Source organism: Aethalodelphis obliquidens, unplaced genomic scaffold, assembly GCF_003676395.1.
Source record: "Aethalodelphis obliquidens isolate GAN/ISIS:26980383/991018 unplaced genomic scaffold, ASM367639v1 scaffold84, whole genome shotgun sequence".
In the NCBI taxonomy this organism is placed as follows: Eukaryota; Metazoa; Chordata; class Mammalia; order Artiodactyla; family Delphinidae; genus Aethalodelphis; species Aethalodelphis obliquidens.
In genome coordinates this window covers 5,919,042-5,942,422 of record NW_020838028.1, presented here as the reverse complement: position 1 = coordinate 5,942,422, position 23,381 = coordinate 5,919,042, and the positions used below count along the sequence as shown (strand labels likewise).

Genomic DNA, 23,381 nt, shown 5'->3' with positions numbered 1-23,381 from the left:
GAAATCTTATTAGGTTCATTTTATATGCAGGTTAAACTACAGTTGGGTGATTTGTATGAGACCTTGGAAATCATTTTGGTATATTAAGCTCTATATGCTAACTGAAATATTGAGAAAATGTTGGGTATATTAATGGAACTAAGAATTCTTTAATGTTGTATGGACAATGTACAAATCTATCAAATTTTGGGACATGTTGGGATACCTGTTCCCTACAGATATTTTCTTCTTTATTTAACTGAAAGATGTGTGCCCACTACCAGCTTAATAAATATAAATATATGCAAATAAAATTCTCTATACCCTCCTTCCCAATAATACCCTTCCTCCTCTCCCCAGAAGTAAGTACAATCCAGATTATGGAATTTATATCCAGGCCTTAATTTTCATGTATCTTATTTACATATACCTTTAGGCAAAATATAATATCATACCATTTGCTTATTTTTAAATTTTATGTAATTGGAATTATGATATATGAGTTCTGCACTTTTTTTCCTCAGCATTAAGCATGCAAGCTCCATCTATGTTGATGATTGTAGCTCTATTTTGTTCATTTGTTGGTGAATTTACAAAAATATTGTTAAAGGATATTACAGCGTAATAACCCTGAGCTTTGGTCATGTGGTACTTTGTCTTATTCTTTAATCTATGTACCCTTAAGAAAGTTACTGAAAACTATTTCAGCCTGTTTTATTACCTATTGAAAGGGATGGTAATGTCTTCTTTATAAATTAGTTTATACATAATTACATACTGTGCATTTGGAGATAAATATATAGATATATAAAATATTATGTATTTGGAACAATAATAAATGATTTTTCTTTTCCATATTTTAATTTTTTTCTCTTATTTTTAAAACAAGTAGTGATTACCAGACATACTTGTTTTGTATACTTTTAATACAAAACTCACTTTTTGCTGGTCTTCTGGGCAGAGATGGAGAGAAAAGCAGAGATGGAGAGAATGCATTCTGTTAGGACTGTGGTTCTTGGAAGCGGTTCAGCAGCTTGATGTGGTTTAAGGTGTGAATTGTGAACTTGGAAAATCTAGATGTGACTTCAGTCTTACCTGTCATTGGTCATGTGACTTGGCCAAATTTCTTAGCCTTTCTTTGAGCCAGAGTCTTCATTGATAAGTGGAGGTAAATGTTACTTATCTCACAAGAGCTTTGTGATGATCAAACCAAATAAGTTTATTAAAGTACTAAGCATGTTCTAGCCTTATAGTATACGTTTAACATATATTAGCAGGTTCCCCTTCTGTAGTCAACTTATTAATGATGTCAAGATATTTATTTAATGTAAGGCTTTTATGTACATTTTCTTATCTACATCTCAGGGTTTCATCCTCCACCTTCTTTTCTCTGTACACCTTCAACCCTAAGTTGCTTCCTCCACTTCCATAGCTTAAACAATCTGGCTACTCCCAAACCTATTTAGTGAGCTATAGCTTCATTATCCAAGTGTCTACTGGAAGTTCTATAAGTGTCCAATTCTTTACCAACTCTTCATCTTTCTTCTGGTTTGTCTCTCCTTTGTTTCATTTAATATTATAATCTCATTACCTCACCATCTTCTCATAATATCGGTGGTTCTTCTTTTCTTCTTCTTTATTTTTTTTGGATAAGGATGAGGGGAGAAGGACACTGAGTGACTCAAGTCCTAAAGTCCTAAAGTCTTCCATGATTTCTCCCTGTCTCTTAATCCGACTTAGTCCTATGCGCTAATGTTTAAATATCTCTAGAATATTCCTATCTCTGCTTTGTGCAGGCCCTCATCACTTCTGGTAAACTAAAATCATATCCTATTAAACACATTTTTTATTCTGGTTACTGCATCCAATCTATCCTCTAGCCACAAAATTTAGTCATTTTACTCTCTTGGTGAAATCTTTAAATATCTCTTTCTCTGTAGAATAGCTTCAAACTCCTTCCCAGATTAAAAATGTGGTATATAATCATGATTTTAACAGTTTTTAAAAAGAGTCCTATACTATCAGATTTTGTATAATTTTGCCTCATCACCTGACAAAATGTTTATTGTATCCAAAATTATCATAATATAGATACTTCAGTTTCTCAAGCATATCATGTGATGTCCTGTCTCTACAAATGCATACTTTTCTCTTTACTAAAAATGGCTTTCCCTTCAAGCCTTTTCTTCAAGACTAAGATTTTGGAGAATATAAATTAATGTTTCTAAAGTCCTTACTGTGTAAGAAACTGTTTTAAGTGACAAAAAGACATTGTAATATTTGAATTTTCTAATAACTCTGTGATGGCAATGAAATTTCCATTTAGAGATGAGGAAATCAAGGCAGGATTTAAACTCTCATCTGGATGACTATAAAAACTGTGTTTTTAATTATTATTCTGTAAGCCATTTATTTAATTCTTATAAAAAGAAAAAAAGATAGATATTTAACTAGATTTCTACATGATAAAACTCATGCTCATGGAGTACGGGTAGCACAAAAAAGGTCACATGAACAAGACCCTATGGTGCTTTCCTGCAACAGATCCCTCCCCCCATATTTTCTCCCTGCCTTTTGTTTGTAGAAAAACTGCAGTCTCCCAGGCATCCCCTGAGTCACAAAGGCCTGGCTCAAGAATTAATGATCGATGAACATTGGGGTACATGTGTCTTTTTGAATTATGGCTTTCTCAGAGTATATGCCCAGTAGTAGGATTGCTTGGTCATATGGTAGTTCTATTTTCAGTTTTTCAATGAACACCCATACTGTTCTCCATAGTGGCTGTACCAATTTACATTCCCACCAACAGTGCAAGAGTGTTCCCTTTTGTCCCCACCCTCTCCATCATTTATTATTTGTAGATTTTTTTTTTTTGCGGTACGCGGGCCTGTCACTGTTGTGGCCTCTCCCGTTGTGGAGCACAGGCTCAGCGGCCATGGCTCATGGGCCTAGCTGCTCTGCGGCATGTGAGATCTTCCCGGACCGGGGCACGAACCCGTGTCCCCTGCATCGGCAGGCAGACTCTCAACCACTGCGCCACCAGGGAAGTCCTGTTTGTAGATTTTTTGATGATGGCCATTCTGACCGGTGTGAGGTGATACCTCATTGTAGTTTTCATTTGCATTTCTCTAACAATTAGTGATGTTGAACATCTTTTCATGTGCCTCTTGGCCATCTGTCTGTCCTCTTTGGAGAAATGTCTATGCACTATTCACAATAGCCAGGACATGGAAGCAACCTAAATGTCCATTGACAGATGAATGGATAAAGAAGATGTGGTACATATATACAATGGAATATTACTCAGCCATAAAAAGGAATGAAATTGAATCATTTTAGAGATGTGGATGGGCCTAGAGTCTGTCATACAGAGTGAGGTAAGTCAGAAAAAAAAAACCAAATACCATATATTAATGCATATATGTAGAATCTAGAAAAATGGTACAGATGAACCTATTTGCAGGGCAGGAATATAGAAGCAGATGTAGAGAACAGAAGGGTGGACACAGTGGGAGAAGTGGAAGGTGGGATGAATTGACAGATTGACATATATACAGTACCATGTGTGAAAGAGATAGCCAGTGGAACTCTGCTGTATAGCACAGGGAGCTCAGCTTGGTGCTCTGTGATAACCTAGTTGGGTGGGATGGGGGGGTGGGTGGGAGGGAGGTCCAAAAGGGAGGGGATACATGTATACATATAGCTGATTCATTGTGTTGTACAGCAGAAACTAATACAACATTGTAAAGCAATTATACGCCAATAAAAAAAGAATTAATGGTCAAAAAGATGTGAACAGGCAGTGACAAAAGTAGCAGTTGAACCAGGAGAACTGGTAACAGTTTAAACAGTAAATCAGCCATGTGGCATTCACAGAATCTTTAGTTCCTCCCTGATATACCTAGATAACAGTATCTGAAACATATTTTGTGAGTTTTTTAACAGATGCTAACACCCCCACCAAATGGAAGAAGTTAACTACTTGATGACCTTGACCTACTGGAGCCTGAGGATTGATAATGTTAACCCCTGTGACACTGCCCTCTTAACTCACCACCAACCGATCAGAGAACTGTGCACGAGCTGATCACATACACCAGAACTCCCCTCCCTCACCTTGCCTTTAAAAATGTTCCCTGAAACTCATCTGGAAGTTTGAGTTTTTTGAGCATTAGCTGCCCCAGACTCCTTGTCTGGTGCCTTACAATAAATGCTGCACTTTCCTTCACTATAACCCAGTGTCAACCTTGGCTTTCCTGTGCAGGGCAAGCAGACCGAAGTTTGGTTGGGTAACAAATTGAGGAAGCTTGAATTTAATTTCAAATTTGACAAACATTAAAGCCCATGTTAGTTCTATTTACCACACAGTTTCTTTAAATAGTACCCCCTCCATGAATCATTTCCTAATGCCCCATGAGCAGTTGGTGATGCCAATATTTCTTCTGCTTCTATGCCTCATATATAACACTTATCTATCAGTTACTTAGCATACAGGCACAGCATACTTTAGTAATTACCTCATTTGCATACCTTAACGTGTATCAGAGGTAATTATATTCATCACTCTGTATCTACGTCTTTTCTTGTTTTCTTCACTAAAGCATGAATACCTTGGGGGCAGCCACTATATATATTTGTCTTCCTAGCATATAGTACAATTTGTTTCATACAGAAGGTACATAATAAATATTTTTTGATTGAATGAATGTGTTATGATTAGGGGATGACTATGTTATGGGTAGGACAGCTTGAGAAAAGAGGAAAGAATATCTTAAATCTCAGAGAATAAATGCAGTCTGCTCCCACAACCCTTGAGTTCAGGAATGTAGAAACTTTGGCAGGCTAAATTATTTTCCTAATTCTACATGGCATTATGTATTCTTATAGTGGATATAAATTATGCATTTTTCCAAATGACAGGCAGGATAGGTATATGTCTTAATAGATATTGCAAAATTAGCAGAATAAATATGTTTGATTTATTCACAAATTTTGATTCATTTTATTGACCCTATTGTACATTACAGAGTTCACTCCATATTTTACATGCATTATAACTTCAAAATATTGGAAATCCTCTAGATCAGCAAAGAGATCAAATTCATCTAAAAGACCCATCTCTGTTTTCCATCCATTTGAAAAGATTTGTTAAGTGTGTTTCTCAGGCATAGCCAGACTTCTGGAAAGTGGAAATTGGTACTTATTACATTCTCAGGCTTCATCTTATCTGGGAGTACAACTGATTATTTTTACTCAGGTGTTTCCCTTCAAGGTTTACTTGTTGCCCCCACTCTGATTTCTTAGGGACTTACTATCTCCATAGCTTTTCTCATGCCATACTCTTCTCTTCTTTGCTGACTCTAATCTTGGTCTTTTCTAGGTTGATGGTGTGTGTGTGCAAGTGTGTGTGTGTGTGTGTGTGTGTGTGTGTGTGTGTGTGTGTGTGTGTGTGTTTCATCTCTCTCCTCACCTTTAAAACAATTGAATCTGAAAATTCACCAAGTAGATGAAAAGTTGCCATCACCGTTTTAGACTTGGATCTTGGATATTTGTATGTGAGAAAAGATATTGTCTTACACTCACAGCAGAAGAAGAGAAGGACAAAGCTAATGCTTTTCCTATCCACCTAGTTATGCACTATTGAATTATGTCATTTCAGAGAACTTAAATTTCCAATGCTTACGTTTGTAATTATTTTTGGTTTTGTCAGCAATCTATATCTCCTAAATGAATGTACTCTATATCCTTATACCTAAATGAATGTACTCTATATCCTTATACATGATAACTTAAGTTTCAAAGTTTTCAATTTTCTACTATTTTTAAAAGAGATGTTATCTTCATATAAAATTGCTTCTCTAAATGATTAAATTGATACAACTCTTGGCAGGAAATTAATCGTTAGCTATACCTTTTGTAATTTTTAAGTGTTTGAGATCTTCTGTATAAAGAATAAAGAATATTACTCTGATAAATGGTCTTCTTATAGTTTAATTTTATTATTTAAATTTTATTATGTATATATGTAAACATACAAAAAGAATCTGGCTTGGACAAAACAAAACATTGCGGAATATGGAATATATAATGTACATAGTAATTGGATAGTTAATTTCTCAGACACCTTTAGAATATTTTAGCATAATCTTTATCAGCTAGGTGCACCTATTTTCCCAATGACCTAGCAGGGATTATGCTCTTACTGCACTTGGAAGGAAGAGCCATCTCCCTGAACATCCCTGAACTCCATTGCTATTGTCATCAGGGCTCCTACTACCCTCTCATGCTGGTATCAGTTGTTACTGGCTTATTGACTGCAAATCACCATTGAAGAGGCTTTGGAAAGACATGGCATTAGGCTTCTAAATGATCTCAATAACATCAGTCCTCTTTGGTGGATAAAGCTTAATTCGTTTTTACAATTAAGATACTTTGGGAAATAGACAAACATTTCTTGTACATAAATGCATTTGGTATTTTACATGGATCTCCCATTATGGTAACTTTTAAAAATATTATACTACTATGTTTTCTCCTGATGAATATTAGCATAATAAAAAGCACAATTTGTTTTAAAGCTTACTTTTTTGAGGCAGTGAAAAAAGACTAGTAGAAATCATGGCGTGTCCTTAGGAGCTTAAATTCAGAGAGAAAGGGCTCTCAGAACTACTGACACACCCAGAGCACAGGTGCTCATGATCCAAAATAGTTAACAATGATGTACCCACTATGATGATTAAAAAAAAAGAAATCCTCTTCCACATTATTGAAATAAAAATTGTTTTTAAGTTAAAGTCTTCAAAGAAATGTTATTCAAATGAGCCCAGATAAAAACTTCTATGATTTATACCAATACACCATTCTTTTTTTTTTTTTTTTCTTAACTTTCCGTTTAGCCCTGTTAATTTTCCCGAGATGGTAGGAAAAGATCAACTCTGTATATTTCACTTCTAATATAAAATATTCAACCTAAACCCACAGAAAGTATGTATTTTGAATAAAAGAAAATAGATGCTATAGCATTTCTGCGGAAGAGTCCAGTTTAAACATTCTGCAGTATGCAAATGCCATCTCGTTTATGTGAATGTTTTACTCGAGTGGATGCTGCAGGGTTGGAGGCTTCTGCCTGTGATTTAGGTTGTAATTTTATTTGTGGAAATAAACCAATCGCGTACCTCCAATCGTCTTAACGATGAGGTGATCAATAGCCCATTACTGGATAGAACAGAGGCTACAGGAAGTGCATTGAAGATTTTAATGCATGAATTATGCATGCGGTGCTCATTCTTTAGTCTCCGAACAGAATGACGGGGTTTGTGAAGTCGCCTCAGATAGTTTCTTGCATTAAGTGACTGCAGTGAAATGCTTAATATTTTCAGGCATAGAAGCAGCATTGACTCTAGCCAGCTGAATTTGGATGTAAATCCCACAGCTCGCAGCACAGAATGCTTTATTTGAAAGTATTGCTATGTAGAGAGCCAGCTTTACTGTCATCTAACCTGCTCTCCCCAGAAGGTTGGCTGAAGGATGGGAGCGGCTGTGCCTGCCTCTGAGGTCACAGCTTGAAGTCCTTTTAACTTGCTTTCTGCTGCAGGAGAGAGACGTACTGTGGTGTGACTGTCGCTGCATTCATTCAAATGGACAGCTTGCAATAAATACTATACACAGAACGTCAGATAATTCAGCATATGAGGTAAGTCCGAGGTTTTTCTCTAGGTTAGTAAATTCCAAGGGAGAATGTGCTGAGTTAGGAAAGGGTGATGCAGCGTTAGTAGGATTGACTCACACCTCAGTATTGCTATGCGGTGTCAGGGTTCTCAATTTTTATGTTAATTGAAAGCTGATTTTATTTTATATTTTTGACAAGTTGCCGTAGGGTATTTTATCTTGCACGCAAAAGCTTTTCAAGAATGTACCAGAGCTCAGATGTGTGTCTCAGATAGACAGAAACCTGCAAACTGGGGAGGGGCAGCACTGAAAGTATGAGCTGAATCAATAAAAAATTACCTCCTGTGGAGAAGTTTTAGCAGGGCTGTGGTATTCCTTTGGCTCCTATTATTTCCTTAATGTCAATAATTTCAAATTATGGTAAAAAATGTTGGTAAACACCAAAAATGCTCAATCCTTTCCCCAGAAGCAGAGGAAAGCACTGAGGTACTCAAACTCAAATACTGTGTTGCATACAAATGGAACAGATGGAATTAAAGTAATTTGGACTAGCTTGTCCTTGAAGGAAGACCTTGTTGTCAGAAACAAAACAGTTTGACTTCTACCTGTAGTGTTTTGGGTTTTTTTCCCTCTTGTCCAGAATGCCTTACTCCAAAAAGAATGCATAGATGTAATATTTTGAAATTTATGCCCCCATCCACCAAAAAAGTTTTCTTTCCTTCTTGGTCTTTTAAAAATTAAGCTTATACAATTGCAGAACCCACTGTATAAAAGCCAAATAAAATTTACAAAAACTCTGCAAAACTGAAAAATATAGTTCTATCTACTACTATATTTGCCAGTCTTTGTGAATTAAAGCTGCTTGCTTAAATATCATGACAAATAATTAATAAATATGCAGATAACGTGCAGTATGATATAAATTCCTAAACCTTTCTTTAGGGTAGGAAAATAGCATTTAATAAACATTCAGCAAGAAACTCTAGATATAGTAAAAATTTTTAAGGATGCTTTTCAACAGTACATTTATACTATTAGTATATATATGTATACACATATGCATAGATGTACATATATGCATACATACATATATGCACTATAATATATAATTTATGAAACATAATATATGCAATATAACAGGTATATCATATAAATTAGATAATATAACATTGCCTACTTCTCAAGTATGTTAATTGATGCTGTTTTTAAAAATTTGTTTGCTGAATAATCTACCAAGAACCAGTAATAGATAAGGCCAGTATTTTTTGTAAAATAAGGATTATTATTAAAAAATAAAAATTAAAAAAGGAAATAGAGTAATGATAGTAAGACCACAGGAAAAATACCCTTCAAGCATTTCACAGTACATTTCAGTTCTGCTACAGTGTTACTCTGTTACTTGGCTTTCCTGTCAACTGTCTGGTGGTGGTGTGGCACTGCGCTCCCAGCACTGTAGAATGTGTTTTATGAGGACACTCACGTGTGAGTTTTTACTTAGGGAGGGGAAGAAAGGGAGGATAGGTAACTGCCTATATGTCTTAGAGGTCTCCCGTTGCTGAGTCATGGCGTTCAGTTCTGCTTAAATGCCTCCTGAATGAGGTGGCCCCTTAACAGCTACTAAAATGGAATCTAAAAGAAAATGAGAAAGAATGGAGGGAACAGAAACTTAAAGGTATTTATTACCTAATGACATACTAAATTCTGAATAATGAGTATAATGGCAGTGCTACTTGTTGGAGCTGGCTGAGGTGACAGTAGAAGAAAAGCCCCCATGATGGGTGACAAGATCATAGCAGTGAAATTAATGGACCAACTTGGGGAGATTGTATAGACAAAGGGTTCTATGTAACATTGCACTTGTACTTACCTAAGCCTCTTTGTCATTGTTCTAGTCTCAACCCAGGCCATTAATCAGTCTCACTGAAAATATCTAATGGTTTTGATAAAGAATATTTCCCAGGTCGTCTGAGGGGAATCTGGAAAGAGATGTGCTCAGTTCCCAATTCCCACATTAGTTGCAAATAATTTTTATAGGTTATCAATTGGGAGAAAATAACAAGAGATTAATGAGAATATTTGAAAATCAACCACAATATATGAGTTGAGACACCAAAATGAGTTTAGATAATGATTATTATGGCAAAGTATAATAGTATTAAATTCAGTTGGAAAGGAAACTAAAGATATACAAATGGTATAATAAAATGGAAAGAAGGAAAATGGAATTAGAAACCTATATAGTAGTGAAATATCAAATGTAAAATTTTTGAAAGTGAATTTAATCCATAGTTGATATATATTATTTATGCCTCTAAAATCAATTTATAAGAATTCTGAAATATTATGATTCACTAATATAAGGTTTTGTAATTTAGCTTAAAAATGAATTTTAAAGGTGACTTAGAGTGATAAATCAGTTGAGAAGAATATTTTAAACTGGTAAACAAGCAACTTTCTTATAGAGAATAAATATATATATTAATAAGGGATGTTTTCACCTACATTATAATAAATCTAAGAAGAAAACTGTATCTCTATCTATACTATATTCAGCATTAAATAAGATTATAGAAAAGTTATGAATCATTTATGGAAGATTAGAAGAGTAAAAGATGAGAGATGATATGCCCATTTTCCAAACCTAAAACACACATACGAATTGATTAAATCTGAGTTTACATTTATAAGACAAGGTAATCCCCTATAGGGTTCTTTAGTAAATAGTCCTGATGTGCTACAAGCTTTGTAAAATACACAGAAAACTTTTTTCAAGTATGAATTTATAACAAAGAGTGATACCAAGAGATTTTATATTCTTTTCTCTTACATTGGAGAAAACGATAAAATTAGTTCCTCCTTAAAATATTTTCCCTAAGAAATTATAGTTTATGAAACATTTTCCTTTTATATATGCTCTTAGGAGTTGACACTGTGTCTTTTTTTTTTTTTTTTTTTCTGTACGCGGGCCTCTCACTGTTGTGGCCTCTCCCGTTGCGGAGCACAGGCTCCGGATGCGCAGGCTCAGCGGCCATGGCTCACGGGCCCAGCCGCTCCACGGCACGTGGGATCTTCCCGGACCGGGGCACGAACCCGTGTCCCCTGCATCGGCAGGCGAACTCTCAACCACTGCGCCACCAGGGAAGCCCAAGAGTGTGTCATTTTAATATAGCTTCATGCATGTTTCACCAATTTATTCCCTCTGATTATAAATATACATTTTACCCAATTATTTATTGTTTCCTAATCACTTTAATCTTACAAGACAACTCAGTGTAATGAAGAAGCATTTATTAAGGTCTTCTTGTGTGCTTTTTCTAGGTACTCACTGTAGATGCAAAAAAAAGATGAAGGGCTATGCTTTCAATAGAACAAATAGTTCAAATGTAGGAAAAAAATTAGAGCATAGCATCAGGCAAAATACTTGGTTAAAAGTTTTAGTGTCACAGGAGAAAGGGGGAACCAAGCTCAGAAATGTTAAGTGGAGTCCAGGAGAAGAATGTGCATACAGGGGTGGAAACAAAAATCAATATTATATATTCTGGTGTCAGGACTTAAATAGAGGAATTGTATAGGTGTAGGTGAGAATAAACAAGGTGGGAGCAGGTTGTTAAGAACTTAACCAACAGAATAACTTGCTTAGACGTGGGTCTTATAGTTATTGGGTACTCACAGACATTATTTAATCACACTGGAGTCATTTAATGCTAAAGATATTTCTAATCTCTGAATCAGATGAATTCTCAACATTTCTTTTTAATGATTGTTAATCCTGAATTGAATATTGTATTAACTATATATTTTTTTCTGTATTCTAATGCTTTGCCTTGCTAACCCTGGAGGGACTGCACCTCCCAGGGTGAGCTAATCACGGGAGTTAGTAAGCCACTGGCCCTCAAGTTCCCTTTTCAAATGCAAACCAACCAATCCAAAGCCCTGCCTTCAACCTTCTTATTAGAATTCTCACATCAAGACAACTAGGTACAGCCCCAATGCCCCAGAGCTACCTAAAATAATTCAAACTGGCCAATCCTAAATCCACTTTTATCTTGCCTCCTTCCTGAGAAAACCATAATAAAGGCTCTTGCCCACAGTTACCCTTTTCCCTCTGCCTCTTGACCAAACCTGCACCCCCATGATTCCTTGTGTGTCCCCAGGCATGTCCCGCCTTCTCAGGATCTGTGAATATAACAAGCTATATTTTTCAATGACAGTCATCACCAGATCTATTGGCCTTACCATACCTAGATAACAATAAAACATATTAAAATAAACATGAAAAACTTATCAACATCTTTTTTAATGTTAATTAACATCAGTAGAAGTATTACATTCCTAGTATTTAAAATAAATCAGTCAAGTCTTTCTGAAATCATTATCTTTTTATTAAAATGCTATATTGTTAGCACAAGTTCATATACCTGAAGCACAGTGAGGCCAAACAAACCTAAACGTCGGAGTTTGGAGCAGTGAAAGGTTAATTGCAGGGCCATATCAGGAGACGGATGGCTCATGTCCCCAGAAACCTTGAACTCCCCAAAGGGTTTTAGCAAAGCATTTTTAAAAGCCAGGTGAGGGAAGGGGATTGCAGAGTGTGTGATCAGCTGTGCACAGTTCTTTTGTTTGGCTGATGAATGAGGTAACGGCTGTGTCACAGGGGTTAACATTATCAATCCTCAGGCTCCAGTAGGCTTGGGGGCTATGTGCTTATGGTCTTCAAACAGTTAATATTTTCCATTTGGTAGGGGTTTTTCACATCTGTAACACAATTCAGGAAATGTGCATCCGATACTGTAATCTACATACTCCAGAGAGGAGCTAAAGCAGAGGATATGGGGGGAAGGCCTGTCCTGGGAAGGCCCCATAAGTGTCCTGCTCCATTACATTATTATTTTGAATATAAGAGTAATTTCTAACTGAACCTCCTGTAAACACAAGCTTAATTCTTTTCTAAGTTGTGGTTGATAGAGGAAGGGTATTACTCCAGAAATGTGAGTGGACAATTAGTTTTTAGTCTCATTACAAGGTACGTAGGTCTAAAGTTTTAAATATTTTCCTGAGTCCACTTTAACTTGTAGTATGTTTCCTCTGCTACATGAAAATAAGCATCTACCTCATCAAGCAACTAAATCAATGCCAAGGGAAAATGCCACCTTATGCTCCTTAAATATCAAATTCTGAAACTGTAATAATCAAATGCTAATGTTGTTTATATAGCCTCTTTGGCATCCAGTAGGCAACTATAACACACATCTTAAATAAAAAATATTTCTGCTACATTAAGCCTAAAAATTTGAATTGAACTGTCTTGAGAATGTGGTGTTCAAGGAAAGGTTTTTGGTAATCAGTGAATGCAGAACTTTGGAACAATGGCAAATGCACTTAACCACAGGACTAAGAAGAGTTGAGCCACACAGAAGTAGTGTGCAGAAGAAATGTATATGAAAAGACATTAGTGATATCTTTCAGTAGTGCATGCTATTCCTTCAAAACATTATGATTAAAAGAAGCTGAGAAAAGTAAATGACTTTAAAGCATAGAAGAATTAAAACATTAAATGCATGTTTGAGCATTTTGGCTTTTAACTTCCCTATCTACTCCAAGATTGTGTGATTATAAGTAACTATTGCAATCACAATAATCCTTTAAGAGATAAACTTTTGATAAAGAAATTCAAGTAGATAATTGGAGACAATTTAGATTGGGAACAGGTTAGAAAAGACACTAGTCATGCTAGCAGATGGAAGGGCAGCAAGGTAGGTGGCTGGGAGAGAATCTGGAGGCGGAGCTGTGCCAGAAAGAACATAGGAATTTAAACAGATGGAAGATGATATAAAGTTGGCAACATGAGAAGCTGGGTGACAAACAGAAGAAATCTGTTGAAGAACTGGGTGAGCAGGAAGCCAAGAGGTGAATTAGGCGGACTAGTGATAAACTAAATAGGTCAGTATGAGGGCACCCAAGTTCCAGAATAAATAGGTAAGAATAATGGAAAACTGCAATTTTTCCCTTTACTTGAACGTAGGAAATGACTTTTATTATAATTTTTAAAGTGCTTTGAAACCATGATGAACACTGATCTTCTACAGAGGAACAGTTTTAGTAGAAAATTCTGAGATGTTTACTACTGAGGAAATGTATTCTGTGAAATTATCATGAACATAAAATTTATTTATTATTTACTAGTTTTGTGTTTCCTATAATTTGAGTTCTGGCCCTGGCTTGGAGGATTTGGCTGGAAAATAATACTGAGAGGTAATACCTGTAGAGAATAAGAACTTTAATCCTTACCAAAAGAGGATTTATCAGACTGTGGAAAATCTGAACATAATATTATCTTTAGAAAAATTTCTTATGTTGTACTTGCCTGTTAAAAGTGATAGTAGTTCTGTCTCAGTGAACATTAAGAAGATGATTACAAGTCATTTTGTCTCATTTTTGTCTTCGGACTTATCTATCCTTAAATCACTACATTCATGGACAATTATCCATGCTTACAAACACTTGGTAAAATTATATAACATAGTTAAGTACTTTAAAATTTTATTTGTCATTATAGACAAATATAAAAGTGCCGTATACAGGAACATTTGTATGAGAATCTTGGCATTATGTCTATCTTGATTGATCTTCAGATAGATACATGGGTTCTAAGTGCAAGAGACACTGCCATTTGCTACGTTTATAAATTTAGAATTAACTCCACTCTTTCCTTTTGTTCTCCAATCTAACCTCTAAACTTATTTTTCTGATACATCAACTCTATTTCTCAGATATTTCTTGCTATCTATTTTACTAGCCAAAGTCCTTATGCCACTGTGTCTAAAACTCTTATGTTTATTGCCAGCATAATTATTTCTAAAATATCTGCATTCCAATTAATCCCCCACACAGAGCAAGGATCATTTATCAACAGTTGTCTAGACTGTATGACTGTTCTTTTGGAGTGATGCATTTAGTTGCAACTTCAATCCCTTGAATTAAACTTTTGAGCACAAAGCTAGTAACAGTATCTTCCCAAGTTCCAAGTGCCCACTTTATGTGTGTGTGTAGATGTGTGTGTGTGTATGTGTGTGTGTGTGTATACACACACAACTCTCTTGAATTGAAGAACCATATTTGGCAAATCTTGCACATATGCTAGCTACTATGCCAGACTTTGGGGATACAAAAATGAGTACAACATGAACCTTTCCATCAAAGAGTTTATATTCGGATGGAATAAATAGATTTATATATACCAGATACTATGGTACAATCTAATTGATGGAATGTTATTATATTCATATGTAATAGATATGTATATTACCCTACATGATTGTGAATCTGTTGAGGTCAGGGAACACATTAATTTATTAATTCAGCAAATGTTTATTAAGCTCGTTTTATGTGCATTGGCTATGCAAAGGGAATTATATTCCTTGTTTCCACGGATAGAATAGTCTGTTAAAAGAAGGAGAGAAAATAACTGAAAGCTCACTGGACAAAGCTAACACTTGTAAAGGTAGAAGCAGGTACAGTAAGTGCGTATAAATTGAGCTCTAGCTAAAATTAAGGGAGGACATCAAAAATAACTTCCTGAATGAGGTAGTAAAATGATACTTAAAATAGTTTAGAAATATCGGTATAATGATTTAGTCAGTGCAGTTATGAAATAAATGGTGTTGACTGTAAATTTCAGAGGTTCACACTAAAAAGAGATAGGTAGTTAAAATACAACTTGAAAGGAAAAAAGGTTTTGCTGAGATCATGCTTAAATGAATAATCTCATTTAATCCTCTCTAGGAGAATATGAGATCCTCACTTTAAAGATGGGAAAACTGAAAGATAGAGGTTATACTGTTACTAAAACTCTAGGTTCAGGATTAGGAGATTAAAGTTTCTTTTCTATATCCCCATAATTTTACTAAATTTTCTTGGCACTCTGCAGGAAACTTCAAATGTCAATGCATGCATATAATCAATGACATTTTGAACCCCTATGTTCATAAGTTTGTTCATCTTCCTTTCATTGTAACTAAAATGGGCGTAATGGAGGCAGTGCAAAATTGAAAATTAATTTTTATTATTATTTACTAGAAGAAAGTCAAGTTTAATTTGAAAAAGAAACTATCCATAAGCATAATCTAAGGTCAAAAATGGTCATTTTGCTCAAGTATGGAAAATCTGACTAGTGGATAAGGAACAAAATGACACTTGAAGAATACATAAATTTTACAAGATGTCCAATATATATGTACCCAGCTTATTGCAGAGTAGTCTGATGAATAATATTTTTAATAAATTTATATTAATTAGTTCATTATTAGTTCCTCTAAAATATGAATTAATTATGAGTAATTTTAAAATTCTTTTGTTGGGGGAAATGCTTTTAGAACCCTTTTCTTCTTCTTAACATCTTCAGTAGAAAAAATGATATTAACTAGGGGAGTTTTCTGTATTTGATTGAAGAATAGAAAGGGTGCCTGCATTCCCAGTGTCTAGCACAGTGCCATGAACATAGTAGATGTTCAATAAATCTGTGTTGAATGAATGTTCACATGAATTAATGTTATCACATTTTATTAATTATAAGACACTACTGTTTAAGTCACACTATCAAATGAATAGATTTTGGGGAGAATATTCATTATGTTAATTATACATATCAAATGCAAGGTGAATCCTGTAGTAGAAGATATTTTTCTCTTTTTTCTTTTTTTTTATTGAAGTATAGTTGATTTACAATATTACATGAGTTTCAGGTGTACTACATAGTGATATTTTTATAGATCATACTCCATTTAAAGTTATTAAAAAATAATGGCAAAAATCTGTCTCGAACTAGCTTAAGCAAAAGGGGAGATTTATTGGAAGGATATGGTGTCATGTGACTCAAAGCTGTACAAGCAAATGTTGGGAAGGATGGGTTGTGATGTAGCTGGACCTAAAGTATACCTGTACCTGGATATCTGATTGTCCTATCAAAAGTGTCAACTTCTCTGTGAGTGTGGTTTTCAATCTCAGTGAAGATCAACTTTGATATATGCCTTCGGGAACATGTCTGGCTACCAAGATTTAGATATCTTTCTATCTTGTAGCCCCTTCTCTCCCACCTCCACCACTAGCTGAGTGTATTTTGTGATAGTTTTTACAAAGACTATGTTGAAATTGGCAAGTTCAGGTGATTGGAATGAACAAAGTGGGTTTTTTTTACATTATTGATTAGAATATTAATGCAAAAATATTTGGTGCTTTAAAACTTGAACAAATATTCTGTCCAGCAAAAGTGCTGTGGCTATTTTAATTAAAGATAAATTATGGCTTATGCAGAAGTTATGTCAATAGCAGAGATGAAATTAATAAAAAATGTTTTAAATTATTTTTAATGATGTTCAACATATTTTCAGACACCATGGGAACAATTGTTCTGTTTATGTCCATATTTCCAGCAATTAGCGCATTGCCTGAAATATTGTAAACAGCTGGTAAATATTTGTCACTAATATATTGATAATAAGGTCTTCTTCATTCACATAATTAATTCATAATAGTAATAGTGAAATGGACTACACTGAGGCAGTAGGAATGTTAAGAAAGTATTTAAAATATCAGTGTGTGTATTCCATGTTGTGACCTATTCACAGCTAAATGACAAATTATATAAAACAATATATTTAGATGTAAGTGACCTGAAAGATAAGTAGAGATCCAAGCCATAAAAAATGTGTCTTGTTGAGTCTGGATTTGTATCATTTATTAAAGATGACTCGAAATTGTACATTGGTTCTTTGGAACTTACTCAAGATGTTAAATACATAGAAAATTCTTGAGGGGAGTAGAACTAAGCACAAATAATAATAAAGATACTGAAAGAAGTGGCTATTTGTCCCAGAATACTCAGCTAGAAGAGAGAAAACATGGCCAATTGTTTACATAGATATATTTGGATAAGACCTTTACAGCAGAGGATGAATACCAAATACTGTTGATTTTTTAATAAATGATATACTTTAATCATTTTTTGTAGCAAAAAGAAAATTCTTTGGCACAGTGATTATTTTGAAGTTATTAAATGCAAAAAAAATCTAATCTAATAATTTTCTCTCTCTGTATTTTATTGCAGTAGGATATAGCCCTCACCTATGCAAATGTTAATGCCTTTAGGTGAAGCCCTCCTTTTAGTTAAATTGAACTTAAATAGATGCTTCATGCAGTAATGAAGAAAATATTTTTGTTAATCCAAGATGAAGATTATTTAGAATTTGTCTGTCTAGTCCCTCATCAAGGATAAAATGAAATTTTAGAGTTGGAATGTGTCAAATGAAATTGTGACTAATCCTTAATTTTTGCATGTGGAAACTGAGTTTCTAATGATTGAGAGTTACAATTTAAGACCTTCTATTTAGACATACCTACATATAGAAAAACAAGTTTCAAAGTGTACATGGTTAAGAAGTCAATAATAACATAAAAATTGCAGTAATATTTTCCCTTAACTGTAGAATTCTTGTTCAGATGTAATGTTCTTCATGTAATTAATTTCTTAGCTTAATGAAAATTTTTTTGTTTTTTTAATTTTTTTGAATTTATTATTTTTTTTTGAATTTTTGAAATTTTGAATTTTATTTTATTTTTATACAGCAGGTTCTTATTAGTTATCTCTTTTATACATATTAGTGTATACATGTCAATCCCAATCTCCCAATTCATCCCCCCACCCCCCACTGCTTTGCCACCTTGGTGTCCATATGTTTGTTCTCTACATCTGTGTCTCTATTTCTGCCTTGCAGACTGGTTCATCTGTACCATTTTTCTAGATTCCACATATATGCATTAACATACGATATTTGTTTTCCTCTTTATGACTCACTTCATTCTGTATGACAGTCTCCAAGTTCATCTGAAAAATGTTTTTAATGAATTGCTTTTGCTTCTCTAAATTATCTATCTCAAGAATCATTCTTAAGAAAAGAAATTTTAAATGAAAGAAAATTATTTCTCTGTGATTCAGAACACATATAATTCTTAGATCTTAACCACAGAACTATAATGCTCATTCATGAACATTGATTAGGAAATGGGCACCCCTTGAGACATGCTCAGTATCAATATAAACTTAATTCTTCTTTAAAAGAGCTAGTCATGTGTCAATCAATGTGCTGAAAATAAATGCTTTGGTTATATGACTTAAAAACAGAATTTTCAGTAGCTTATAACTTAGGAAGAAATAGGAGTAAATGTGTTAAAGCTGAAATGGGGGTCGTATGAATTTCTATTGCTCATATGGAAGATTGATTAGGATTAAATTGGCCCAGCAAAGTGTAGATATGCAATAGATACTAAATGCAGAAAAACGATGATCATAGTGCCTAGCAACTGCTAAAACAGGGAGAATGAAGAACACATATTTGTTAATTGCCTGTAATTGTTACTACCTGTTTCACAGTAGAATTACTGTTTATTGTGTTTTGTTGACAGAATAAAGCATAATTTAAAGAGGGAAATTGGTACACCAACATTTATTCATTTTTCACTCTGTGCTAGGCATTGTGATAAGTGTTTTGCATATTTATTAAAATGTTATCACTGGAGTAACAATAAGTATTTAAAATGTGTTAATAAAACCCAATATTTTAATTTTGTATAAGAAATGATATTTTTGTCATATATGTGTCAAATACAAGTGATTAGTTATTTAAAAATAATTTAGTATTGTCTTTATTTATGCAATACATAACTGAATATGAGACAAATTACAAAGAAATATAGTCTCCTATTTATTTATTATTTTGGTAAGAATAGAGCAATTAAGTTTGAGCTCTAAAGAAACATATCAAAATGCATTTGAGTAGAATGGAAATCAAATATTCCACATAGGCAGTAAAAATAATTGTACACAGATTGAGTTAATTGGGGAACCTGAATCATGTGTTAATTTTAGAGCCTGATCTAAATAAAATGAATTCAGCAGACAAATCAATGGAAAAGATCCAGTTTATTGATGATAGAAGAGATTACTTTAGCAATGCACTGTAGTGGAAGTTAGAAAAACATATTAAGATTTGATAATTGATATTAAAAGAAGAGAGCAAATCTACCAGTAGTTGGAAAAAAAAAAGTTGGCAAAAATTGGGGGTGAAAGTGTTAACAACTCAAATGCTTCCATTAAGTTTCCTTAAAGACTTAAGTATTCACTTCCTTTCTTCCTATGCATCATCATCCCATAGAGCAGTTTTTCATTTTCAATATTTCTAACAAATTAATTCAAATCAGCCGAAGTTTTCTTTTTTGTTTTCTACTTGCATATTTTGGAATGAAAATTGAAGTTACTAGTGGTTGCTCCCTCTTTCAATCTGTGTCACTTTCAAGCATTGTGTGACCTACTTATGCTAACTAAAAATGTGAACTAAAAATTATTTGAATTTTATTGTTTGCAAAGATCTTAGGAAAAGCTTGAAAAATAGTGAGTTAATAATGTGACTAACAACTAGAATTATATCTTACTATTTATGCCACAGACACATTCCTAAATAGGGAGCAGTAGAGTTAAAGCTTGAAGGAGTGAGTTGTTCCTCCAGAGCTTCTAAACTTCTAAACTCTACACATATATTGTCATAGGAGAAGAAAGCTTTATGCCTACATAGAATGAACTCTCACAGCTGCAATTTGACACCAGAATTAAGATAAGAATATGTATATGAAGAATGCATCTGATTTTTTCTTTTAAATTATTTTTTTTTCCCAATGACATTTCTATAACATCAAAATTTTTCTTAGTGTTCAATGTTAGGAATTTTTTTTTTTTTTTGCATTGTCAGCTAGGCAGATTTTAGCTAAATATTCCTTTCAATTAATAAGTAATGTGCCCTAAGCTAGGTTACATGATTTCCTTCATACTGGGATCGCATTCTTCTATCACTGTGTTAAAAGCTTCGTTGACTATGTAAGCTGTAACAGATTCCTTTTGGAAGCATTAGTGAATATATAATGAACAAATAAATATGTGAACAATTTATGAGAGTTAGCATCTAGACCTCACTGGTTTTGACTGAGTCAAGAGATTAAAGTGCTATTTTGGAATTTATGAACAATATGGAATTTATGGAATTTTGGAATTTATAAATTCCAATTTTGGAATTTATGAACAACTAATCTGACCACATATAGTTCTCTTTAAAAGAGATAAAATGTAATAAAATAAAGAAAGAATATTTCAAAGATGCTTTTCTGATTAATTATAACTTTTTTTCAGGGCTTTTGCTGGATGTGTTTCATATGTCTGGCAGCCAGTGTAGTCTTTAGGGCTTCTCAAAGATGAAACTCCTACTTAAGTTGTACAGTACTGAATTATATATCATGGCTTTGTAGTACAGACAGAATCTAGAGCATCTGAAAAAGAAAAAAAGGCAGTAGGGACTGGTTATAAAGGAGAAAAATCACTTCTTTCTCTATGAATTGACCTCTCAGACAAAAATAATCAAATGTAATATAAGACTATAATATGATAATATCTGTGATAGATCCATATAACTAAGCATAGATAATGAAGTATCAAAAGAAAACATCTCTGTGTGGTTAAAAGTATCAATAAATACGAATGTGGTAGTATCATCAAACTACTGGACTGATTAAGAACCAGAAAACCTGAATGTATTTCCTTTGAAATTTCAGACAAATTACTTAACCCCTCTAAGCTTCAGGTTACTAATCTTAAAATGGGAGTTAGTAATATTGGCCTCACCAATTTTCAGACTGCTTGTGGAGTACACATAAAAATTTCATGGAATTGTTAATAATTTTTACACCTCTAAAAGAAAAGGTATAAAAACCAAAAAAGTAATTTTAACATTAATAGCAGCAATAAAACTTATACTCTTGGTAAAGAAGGTTAATTTAATATCATCATTACATATATTTATATGTTTATATAACATTATATATGTGTGTGTATATATATATATATATATATATAGTCTCATTCAGGGAAAGTAAAAAATGAACAAATGCAAAATTTATATTAATAATTGACCCCCAAAACAAGTGTATTGTAGGTTGGAAATCATAGTCAATTTTTGAACAATTTCCTGCAAAATTGACTCACAGTTATGCTCCAATCCACTCTATCCATCTATCCTCTTGTCCTCCTTATCCTCACAAATACTAATAAGAGCACTTAGTTGGAATTTACAAGGGGAAACAGAGATAACACCTTTGTAAATATTTTTGTAATAATTATTAATAACTAATAGTGATTTGTATTATTAAAATAAAGATTTTCAAACAATTTCTCAGCCATGTCAGGTATAACCAAAGCAAAACAAACTCAAATTAGGAAGAGCCTCTCTATTTTTTCTGCTGTGAGTCATAGAGTACTATCTTAGTGGGAAATATATAAATGAATTAGTAAAGAATCAATCAATCAACGAATCAACTCTTTAGAGGATATTAAAGTTGTCTATTTGTTGATGCTTACAACTTTAGCATTAAAAGTGCTGCTTGTTGATTTCTATTTAAATTAAATTGTGTTTTATACAAAGGCACCTCACAATTTGCACATTTTTTCTTAACATTCTTACTATGGATATTCCTTACTATGGATATTATACTGTTCATTATGAAATCAACTCACAACAAATCTAATTGTTCATTTCATATTTTTAAAAGACTGTCAGCTTAAAGTTTTTGAGAACTTGGCCAGGATTATCTTTTCTCTTGATTTTTCAGATAAGAGTCTGAATTGATTCAGTACTTTTCAAATGTTGCATTAGCTGCAATCCAAAGTCCTACAGGGCTCCCTAGGAGTGTGGTAAAAGGAGTGAATAGTAACTAAAAGCTCTGCTTCTTTATGTGTCATAAAACAGAATGGAATTGTTAAAGCCTCCAATCTATTCCTTGATTATGCTTTGTATTTTAGAAAAAGCTTTCACAAATGCAGACACACAGTCTGAATCTATTATTGTTCCTATTTCAGCTGACATAATCAAAGTTATCCAAAGTGATGATATCAAAATATGAGCTTGGCTGGAGTAAGTTGCTTGTCTAGATAAATAAGATAGATAGTTTTTGTATTCTTCAGCTGTCTATGAGATTATACTTGGTTCAGATATACACCAATTGACTTGAAAGTATTTTTTATGGGAGTAAAGTATTTGTTAATGGGAGTTGTGTATGAAGCTATTTATTCATCTTTGCATTATTACTGCACTAAACTGAAACCAATTACAAATTATCCAGTCTCTTATTTTATTATTTTTCATTTTTAGCTTTAAAATACCCCCCTTTTTGGCATAAGGATAATAAATTGAACTCAGTGTTAATGGTTATGTCCATTCAGTTGCCTTCAACAAGGACATCTAGACCACTCATCTAGACATCATTCATCTAGATCACTTTCAGACTGTAGGACATAAAAGGGAAATATTCCAATTGGGATTCTGTTTGGGATTGTATTTATCATACAGTGAAATTTTGATTTTCTACAAAGTCATTTCCAAAGGCTTTGCACAGACTGCTCCTCAAAAAAATAAAAACAGAACTACTATGTTGTCCAGCAATTCCACTCCTGTGTATATATCTAGAAAAAACAAAAAACACTAATTTGAAATGATAGTGCACCCCAATGTTCATAGCAGCACTATTTACAACAGCCAAGATACGGAAGCAACCCAAGTGTCCATCAACAGATGTATGGATAAAGATGTGATATATACACACACACACACACACACACACACACACACACACACACACACACA

The 23,381-nt window shown here is 33.7% G+C and overlaps 1 protein-coding gene across 2 annotated transcripts in view; it reads left to right on the top strand.

The window, feature by feature from the left end:
• CNTN1 (contactin 1) overlaps window positions 1-23,381 on the top strand; it is a 378,978-nt gene that overhangs the window by 129,404 nt on the left and 226,193 nt on the right. The window contains exon 1 of one of the 2 annotated variants that reach the window (XM_027093458.1): window positions 7,309-7,672. The exons of the other annotated variant lie outside the window; for it this stretch is intronic. The gene's annotated coding sequence lies outside the window, so the exon portion shown is untranslated. Of the gene's footprint in view, window positions 1-7,308; window positions 7,673-23,381 lie in introns of those variants that run through there. 2 annotated transcript variants of the gene reach the window in all.